Source organism: Rhea americana, unplaced genomic scaffold, assembly GCF_003343005.1.
Source record: "Rhea americana isolate MKP2758 unplaced genomic scaffold, rheAme1 scaffold_77, whole genome shotgun sequence".
Lineage (NCBI taxonomy): Eukaryota > Metazoa > Chordata > Aves > Rheiformes > Rheidae > Rhea > Rhea americana.
The window spans coordinates 188574-198786 of NW_028186945.1; the positions used below are offsets into that span (position 1 = coordinate 188574).

General features: G+C 39.7%; 1 protein-coding gene across 1 annotated transcript in view; it reads left to right on the forward strand.

Annotated features, from left to right (window-relative positions):
* The first annotated feature begins 1229 nt into the window (after nt 1–1229).
* THRB (thyroid hormone receptor beta) overlaps nt 1230–10213 on the forward strand; it is a 172487-nt gene continuing 163503 nt past the window's right edge. The window contains exon 1 of the mRNA XM_085322347.1: nt 1230–1348. The gene's annotated coding sequence lies outside the window, so the exon portion shown is untranslated. The remainder of the gene's footprint in view (nt 1349–10213) is intronic.

Consider the following 10213-nt stretch of genomic DNA (forward strand, 5'->3'; position numbering starts at 1 on the left):
AAAGAGTTTTTATTTCCCCCAGGAAGAAAGCATACCTGACAAAAACACTGCAGGGGACTAAGGGAACCAACGAGTTGGGAAGGATGGCAGGAAGCTACTTCTAGACTCCACTGTTCTAGCTTCACTAGCAAGATGCTGGTTATCATTTTTAAAAGTCCATAGGAGTCTACAGCAGGAAGATTTCCAAAAGGTGTGAGACTTACTTTCAGTTAAATCAAAGTGGAACWGCATGTTGGGCTGCAAAAGTTTAAAGACTCAAGGGACACAGAATAAAAATATACAACTTCCAATATAGATTTATATTGAGTAGTTGACATAAAACTTGAACACAGTAAATGAGAAGATATTTTTAGTTGGTGGAGAAAAGTTTGGGAAATAGTATCAGGATTTATTAGGGAACTGGAGAAAGACTGTATCAGATTTAAAGAGGAMACCTTTTACTGAAACTCAAAAGTGATGCAGTTATAAAAGAGATGGCTGGAGAAGAAAAGGCATGACAAAAATAAAAAGAGAATAACAAACTATGGAGGAAACTTCCTGAACTTTTGGGTCAACAAAGCAATTCAGCAATATTTGCAATCAGTCATAATGACAGCCAGGCACAACAAAAGGTGTGCCTTACATTGAGTTCTGACATTGGCTTCCTGTATATATAACAGTTTGGTTTTTATCATTTTGTGACGTTCTTAATATTTCTGTTACAGTTCTTCAAATGGCTTTTCAAAAAAAATGTGCTGTGCAAGGGCAGTAAAACTCATTCTAAGTGAAAGCCATCATACGTATCATTCATAATCAGTTATTCTTCTGTACCTAGCAGTTTAGCAAAATATAAGGCAGAAGACACGTGAAGTCTGAGCATGAAGAACCTACAAGAATCAGGTTGAGGGAGGACTATAGATATACAGAATCTTCCAAACATTTAGTGATGTTTATATTAATGGATTAGTAAAGAACTAGTGGGAGGAATAGAAAGATCCACAAACAGCTGTCAACATATTAGCTAAAATATTAAAACTGTCTGCCAAGTAGTGGCTATGATTTCAATGTTCTGTTGAGGGCTTTAAAGTCTGAGTGTATTATAGAAACAGAATTATGAATTCAGTTACCTTCATTTTGTGAATTAAAGTTCTAGATGTAGTTAGTAAATGTTAAAACATTTAGTCTGTTTTTGGAAAATGACAGAATACGTAAGTTACATGGTTACTTCACCAATGTTTTCCTTTAGGTTTCTAGAGATGGGCACAAGGGAGACCCTTGACTTGCTTCTGTATGGCTAGATCCTGTTGATGATCTTTGATCAAGCTCATGGTAAAGCTGTACTTCAGGAAGTTAAACTATCCTGATAAAGGTAAGGAGAATTTTGTTAAGAAGTTTGAATTCTGGATGACAGGCGACTGTCCCAAGCATGACTTCAGAGAGTGGAATGCCTTGTGTTGAGATGATGTGATCAGATCCTATTTGTAGGGAAACTGGCCAGCCAAAGACKGAATGGCATAGGAAACAGAGTAATTAAAGTAGATAGGAAGAAACTTAGAAGAAGAAAGGATCAATGTTGTAATTAAAAGGTGACTGTAGTAGAAAATGTTAGAAGCAACATTTATGACTTTGGTGATGATTTGGTGCATTATATTTGGTGCATTACACGACCTTCTTAATCATGTTAGTATAATGGCAGGTTAGCATAATAAAAGGGAACTGTAAATAAGTACTACTGAACGTAGTGTCATCTTGTGTCTAGCAAAGTAGGGAGCATTTTGATCTGAAATTGCAAAGCTAGGGGAATATCTGGAATGGAAAACTCAAAATTGTTCTCATCTCATGGCTGCACATGTTGTTCTCCTTTAATCTGGCCAGGGTCTACGCACATTGCTCCCTTTACAGTGTTAATTATTTTAAATTTTTAATTATTCATCTTCACATTAAGAATGAATGAATTATTTACTGTTTTAGATATGATGGGAGAGGTACTCAGAATCTGAGATCTGTCCCATCCTCTGGGATTTAGTTGGATGATCTCATTAGATTCAGAGTCACTGCAGTGAGTCTAGAAATGTGCAGATGCTGAACATAATGCAGAATTTTAATTATTGTTTACCGTTAATTAAAATGCTATTTTTGTTTGTTTCGCCTCCCTCTGGCATCTTCAGGTCCTAATTAATTCTTAACTGTGGGTCGTGGGATTAAGATTGGCAGCAACACACACCTCAAACAGCCCACCAGCACCTATAGCTCTAGTGGCTGTACTATTGCAGCAGCAAAGATCAAATTCTTGAGTAGTTAGATAAAGATGGCTATTGTTGTTGATGCCAAGATTATTTTTATCATATTGTCAACACACTTGTTAATGTACAAACATGCAGGGGGAGTACAGAACTCCTGAAATTCATAAAAAGGTGTAGACTCTGCATACCTGTGATTTTAAAGCACTAAAGATGAGAAGTATAGAAAAATGTTGAAGTGGAGTCAGTGTTCACTTGACAGATTAAGAAATTGGCTGGCACTGCTTCTTTTGGTGAATTACTCTGTGACATTATGAAACTGATAAGGAAAATCTGTGAGCAAATGTGTTTAACTGATGTGGTTCGAGGAGCGGCTAACTATTTGGCACGTTTGTTGTGGAGGTGGTATTTCAGGTGCATAACTGAATCGTGATTGAAGGATTTTTTTTTCCTTTCCTATAATGTTGCAGTTGTTTCAGATTACAATGAGTTTTTTGGCTTGGAAGTGCTGCTGTAATTAGTTTCTAGAGCTTTCCTGATTTGACCTAATTGGACATTTTGAAAGGCTGCCAAAGTACAAAGTAGGGTTTTGCCAATTTTCCGTCAATGATTAATAAAGCTCATTTGGAGGATCAATTAGAGTTCTGAAAATAACATTTTGAACTGGAAATGTTATAAAACCAATGAGTGCTATTTTATTGGTGGGCAGTTTCAATGTTGAATGATGAAATATGGCACTGTAATTAAGAATAAATACACATTTTTTTTCAAAAGAAGCTTCTTCCTTCAGATGACTGTTACACTGTAGTAGTAATTCTATAGTTGAGAAGTTGAGAAGCACTTTGTTTTGCAATGACATTTTTGGCAAAATTCAGTTTGTTTGTTTTAGAAGGTCATTAGACCATTAAAAAGTAGTTCTAGCAGGTAAGATTTTTTCAGTTTTATTTCCTTTTTGCAGACAGCGTTAAGTGCCAGCTCTCTAAAAAGTTAGTCTTTAGAAAGAACAAGTAACTGTTCTTGATATGTCTGAAGACCTAGGAAATTGGAAAAAAAAATGAAGCGATATGTTTGGATGGAAAAAAATCAGACAGTGTATCCCATCCTCAGTTCCTAGTCATCCTCACCTCCTCCCTGAGTTCTTATTTTTATTAAAGACAATTATAAAAAACTGAGGGTGGGTTGTTCAGCCTGTTTCTGTACATTTCTAATTTGTTTATTGCCCTAGTACTGAGTGTAGATTTGGTGGATAGCTTTCTCTAAAAGGAAGAGGACTGACTCTAGTGGATAAGTTAATAAGCAGGAGGTTCCTTCCTGTTGGAATTAGATACTTATCTGTCTCATCCATTGCTTGTTTGTTCATGTTTAGCTCATTCAAACGTATCCTAAAGAAACGAGATATTCGGCTATTACAGTAGTTCCAGTTTCTGATTTGTTCCAGGAGTACATAGCCATGGGTCTGAGAGCACCAGGTAGGATCTGTAGTTGTTTACATACTTGTCAGTGCATTCAGGTCACAATTAGCTTTTTGATTTTTATGTTATTGGACTATGGCTGACCAAGTAAATATAAAAAAATACGGCCTCAAATTACATTTACAGTCTTTTCTGCATAGTGAATTCTGAGTGGAAGTGATTACATCTGTCTTTCTTTATGCCTCCCTGATGCCTCTTTTCAGATAGTATTTTTTACCGATGTATGAGCATGCTATATGCTGTGCTATGACTTGTACTTACTCTTTAGAAGTAAAACAAGAACTTTTATTAAAGTATTTCCCTCTGCAATGATTTATGTACATTTGGTAAGAGTGCTACACTGCTTCAGCAAGTAAGGTCACTTGAAAAGCCAGAGTTTTGATTAAAGCAGGGTTCCTCCTTGGCAGGTTGTACAGAGCTTTGTAAAGCTGAGCTGCAGAGCATTTTCTAGGATTCCTAGTGGATTGGGTATTCCAGAGGAAGGAACTGCTTCCTCTTTAAGACACTATTAGCATAAGTATCACAACATGAAACCCATAATCACAGAGACTCTTTCCTCTTGTAAGTTAGGCAGATCTTGTTTAAATTGGCATTTACTGAAATATGACTGTTGGAACTCTACCAATGCTACAYGGTACACTAAGCAGGTATTTATGCGCTTGCATTACTTAAATACACTTGTAAAAAATGACAACAGCCATTCTAAAATAATAGAATTAGAGTATTATACCATTATAGCATCTATGCTAGCACCATTTGTCTTTCGTATCTTTGAAGAGAACTTAGGATCTAAAATGCTTCAGTAAAACTCTGTATGAGTCCAGAAATCCAAATGGATTCAAGAGGATAAAAGTAAAGTGACATCATTCATTCCTTGTTTTAGGTCTGCTAAAATAAAGCTTAGCAAAATATTGGTAAAGCAAAAGGTGGAGAATGAAATAAAAAGATGATAGGTTAATATTTTATATGATTTTACTTGCTAAAATGAGTAAATGTCATAATCTTCTCCAGAGAAAAGAAATCAGGCTTCTAAGTTCTGTTCTGAGTTTAGTAGAAAAGTGGAATCTAGGTTCATAGTTTTTATTATCTTTACTTAGAAATGGAGGCTGTTTCCCAGAATCTCCGTATTTCTTGCCATGTTTTCCATACTAATGCTCAGTTATGAAGAACAAGTTGATTTTGAATATGACAAGCTGCACATTCCCTCAGTTAATACACCACCCACCTGGTAGCTGAGCTCCATATGGTCGTAGATTAGGAAAGAGGGAACTTGCAAAACTCTTGTTGCTATCAGGTCTCTAAAATCAAATCTTTCCCCAGTGGGTTTTAGCTTTCCCTCAAAGTAACCCAGTTACAATTATTACAATTGCAGGAGCCTTTCCAAGCCCTGATCTTTTAGCTGAAACCACAGTGGTTTGGGACAAGGGATCTGGTTTCAGTAGGACTTCTAGCCAGTCCATAAGACAGCATTCGTCTTCCCACTCTACCTTCTTAAAGAGCTGCAGTCACTCTTGCTTTGATTCTTCTCAAAAGAGATGTCTTTTATCCACCATTAAAAGGGGACTGTGTCCAAAGCCTTTGGTGCTGTCAAACCTATTTCAAACCCAGAAATTTTTCTGCAGGTCAGTTTAATCCTATTTCTTCACGCCTGGCAGGCTGTCTTCTCTGATGTCCCACATCTTGCCCTTTGTCTATTCCATTCAGTATGAAGGGAAAGGTATAGATCTGAGTTAATGAATCTTTCATTTGTCACCTACATTTGTCACTAATACTGATTTGTTACCTTACATGGAGTTGCCTCTGCTGTGTATTTCTGTGAAATCCAGAATATGTGAAATCATTTTAATGAGATTTTGAAGGCTCAGATCATAAAAAGTTTAATCACAGGTGACGACATAATATAACAACGACTTTGTCTTTTTAGAATGTAAGATATATGAACCACGATTTTTGTTTACACCAGTAGCCCATATAGCCCAATTGCCTTTTACTGACTGACCAGTAGAAGATGCGTACAGAAAGACTAAAAGAAATATGACAAGTGTAGAATTTCCTAACTTTTGGCAGTCAGAGGTTATGGGAATTTCCTGAGACAGAGATTTCACTGGATTGCATCATGATGTTTACTAGCCATTGATAGACCTATTGACCATAAATTGTCTGATCTGTTTTGAACTTTCTTGAACCTCCACATCATCCTTTGGTAGCAGTCCCAATAGTCTCTTTTAATAAACTAGTTTTGCAATAAAGAGGAGAATATGCACAAATTCTTATTYAGTCTGGAAGCCTGCTTCAGTTTTCTGCTGTAGGAGGGCTAAGACTGTTCTCCCAAATACTTTGTAGTTGTAATTTAGAAACACAAACTTTAAAATGATTTTTGGTAATAATTTAATCTTGCTGCTTTTTTTCTCATTCAGATTTTTCTGTTCTTGTTCATCTGGTTCTGTGGACCAAGCGCTAATATCCTACTTGCCCTGTGCATCCTTGCATAACTTGAAAAAAAATCCCCTGCTGTGTTTTGCATGCAAGATCAAAAACGGATATTTGCTGAAATATGTGGTGATATGAACTGTGCATTGGAGGTTACATTGTGCCTCTAGATGTGTTTCTTTCTCTTTTACTTTCTTTCTTGTTATTTAGGAGTTTTTTTTTTTCCATTTGTCTCAATTTTTATTCATTTCTCTTCAGTTCTCACACACATGCTGTGGTTCCCCTTGAATTCTGATGATGAAATGCAATTGGATCTCTGTGCAAAACCAAAATATTATTACATTAAGTTATTTTTCAGTCCCCAGAACTCTTGAAATAAATATGTAGTACACTGTACAGTAAAATGGAAGTTGAAGATGAAAAGAATGTTAGTAAACAATATAACATATTAGTAGTTTAGTATCAAACTTTTATACTAAAAAGGTATTTTGCCTGGGCAAAGACTACAGGATATTGGCCAAATACCTTCAGTTAACACCCAAATGTTTCAAAGCCTTTCATGGCATTTAGAGCAGATTGGCCTCAGCTATCATTAACAGAAATTTAAATTAATCTAAAGTTACTGTATCCATTTACTGCTTGGTAGCTTTTATGTGTGTATAAGCACTGGTTATCCATGGTTTAAAGATGGTTTCATATGGGATGCTTTGCTGCTGTACTGAGTCACTACTGGTAGTCCAGAACATTCAGAAAGGACACGTGTGCTTTCCTGGTTTCAACGTTCCTTTAAAGGTTTTTAAAATTAACTATTTTGGATTCTTGTTGTCTGCCAAAAGGTGAGGTTCTTATTTAAGCAGAAGACTCCAGAGTGATCTTAAATTAATGACACTTTGTGCTGCTTTATCATAACTGTTTTCATCTTCAATCTCTGTTTTCCCATGCACCGTAGAACATACTATTTCAGACGTCTGGGGAAATAAGAAGCCGGAGGAATTAAATGAGTAAGAAAAACTGCACGTCTCATAAGACCCTACTTCAAAAAATGATTAGGGGCTCCTCTGTCCACCAGATGATGTGTGCTAAGAGATCATGTCATTCAGCTGCTTCCTTAGCTCATGTTTTATTGGTCTGTGCTGTCTGCCTGCTTAGGTATAAACAAATGAATAAAACCCGAAAAAGCAGATGAGGTGTGTAATACTGCTAAGAAAGACACAAGCACATTTGTGTGTGATTTGCCAGGCAATTCAGAGATCCATGGGGGAGAGTTGAGAACAATAAAAATAAGCAATAAGAAAGAAATCTGCAAGTTGATGGTAAATGCAAGGCATGACTTACAATCCAAAAGCCCAGCTGAACTAGACTTTTTCCCCACCTGCCCATTCCCAAAGGTTTGGAAGCTAGGCAAAAACTATTTATGGGGAAAAGTAAATTTAGAGCAAGGAGGAATAAAAAGTCAAAATCCACCAAGGTGCCAAGCTATCTCTTTCTGTTGACATTAGAAAGAAAAAAAAATACTATTTCATTGACAAGAACCTCATGCCCTGAAACATTTACAGATTCTCTTCCAGCTCATCGCAGAGCTGGATTATGTCATACACACTCCTGGTTCAGCTCTCAGTGCCACTTAATGAGGTCAGAGTCTCCACTTGCTTTTTTTTATTGAAAGTTTCTGACTCTCGTGTAAAGAGAGTCAGAAAAAAAACCCATGACCCCTGAGTAAGTGATGCAGTGTGAGCTTATGCCTGCAAACAACCTGAAATTCTGTTCTAATGGAGAAGGAAAATTTGCCCAATAATTTCCTGGCTGCACAAGCTGTATGCTCCCTCCCTCCCTCTCTGGAGCTCACTGCAGGTCAGGTAGTACAGACACTGCAGGGATACAGAGGCTTTTCTACATACCTTGCAATTGGATTGACCCCTTCTCTCTCAGCCTCTGTGTAAGAAAAGCATTCATACGAATGCACAGTAGGCATAGGGCATCCTAGAAATAAAGCAAGTGGAGTTTCCTTCAAACCCCTGCAGGGAACAAGAGGATCTGTCTGTCTTCCTGCTGTAGGGGGAAGGAATGAGCTCCATGCTGCAGCTGCTGTCCTGGGCAGGTCTACTTTTATGGCTATCCCAAGCAGAGTGGCATTCAAGGCACTGGGGAGGGCCATTGATAGTGACAGTGTTACATATGGCTTAGGGGTCCTGGATTGCCTAAATCTGGGGCCGTGTCCTTCACTGATCTCCAGACTACACACTGGATCTGGACAGCTAGATTGTGCTAAGTCCAACCAAAATGCTGTTGGGTTCCCTTCTGTTGCTTTCTCCATTTCTCTTCTAGTGCACACAAGGGACTTCCAGGTCATATGCAATATCATGTCAAGCAGGTGGAAGGGAGACTGTGGCCGAGTGAGAAACCAGGAGTGTCTGTCCTGCAGTGCACTATAAAATCCAGACTACATGGATAGTAGTGATACAATGCTTGATCTCTTCCTAATGTTTTGTCTTTTGCAGGGAATCAGCGTTAAAATGTGTTACAAAGTTGTACCTCTTGGGTACTGACAAATATTTAATGTTGCTGTCAGTGTTGTGGATCAGTTTCATAAGATGAGGATGATAACACATTTTAAGATTCATATTCTGTCACATGACTTTGTGTCCCTACATTTTAGTCATCTGAAAAGAGCGTATCACGACTCCACGAGCTCATTTTGTGCTCTGTGTTCAGCAGCACATATTTATGACATGGTGAGTGAAAAATGAAGTTTTAACTCGTGTCCTTAACTAACCCTTAAGTGAGGGGATTAACTGCCTACCACATTCTTTTACTAAGTATTAATCACTTAACATTATTTTCATTTTTTTAAAAAAGGCTTTTGTTTTCTTAGTATGTCAGTACACAATTTTGTTTGAAATCATGGATTTTGGGGGGATGGTAAGACATTGGTCACACCATTACTGTTGCTGGACTGACAAGGGACCTGTCTATGACTTTGTGTGTGGAGGAAAAACCTCATGTTGATGGGCTACAGTTCAGTTATCAGTGTTCACTCTTTCTTCACAAACCTGTCTTCCTGGCTGCAGTAGAGTTAACAAAAATAATTATAAGTTTTTCAAAGGATCACCCACATACACATGGTATGAGAGTTCTTTTCTTTGTTGGTTACATTTTATTTGTACATGACTCACTCTTGGCAAAATGAGTGAGCCTCATGAGCCTGTAAAAATTCTGTTTGGATTAAATGATTTGCATTAAATGATTTATAACTGCAAGGATTTAATATTCCCTGTAATTCCTTAAGGAAAAACAAACCTATCCTACTCTTTCAAGTAGCTATTGGTTTCATGCCTGCTACTTCAGACGCCATCTTACTCACTCAGGTTGATGGCTGTTAATGAGACAGGAGGTATTTTTTCTTCCTATCTTTTCCTGTCTCATGAATTAGGTATCAGCTGTGGGGCACAGTCATCCTTCTCCCAGTGCATCCTTCCGCGTGTGACCAAAAGTAGGCAAATGCATGGCCTCCCGAAACAGCCTTGCTCCTTACGAGCATGAACGGGCGCACTGCTAGCTCCGTGCCCTGTTTTCTGTGGGGCACTGACACTCTGCGAGACCCAGCGCCCCACCGCCGCGTGGGCCAGAGACCCGTCACCCCTCGTCCGCCCGTCACCCCTCGTCCGCCCGTCGTGCGCGGCCCAGGCGGCTGCGGAGGCCCCGGCTGTGCAGGCGGGTAGGGAGGGCTTCCCTGGGGCTGCGGTCGCCCCTCCAGGGAAGGTGCGCGGGCCGACGAGCCGGCAGAGCCCCGCGGGACGCGCGAGGTGCGCTCGAAAAGCCCTTCGACCCTGTCCGTGTCTGCACAACGTGGTGGCTGGCCTGGACTCAGGCGCGACGGTGCCAGAGGAGCCGCCGGCCTTCAGCCTCTGCTTAAGGGGGACCTCCTGCTCCTSCTCCTCCTCGCCGCTGCCCGAGCGAGGACGCTCCGTGGCCGCGCTGGCCGAAGTCACCGACGCGCGGCTCTGGCCCCGGCGGCACTGAAGCCTTGCGGCGCTGCCGCCGGCGGGGAAGCCCGGCCCGCGGCGCGGTGTCCCGGCCCGGCGCCCCGGCCGC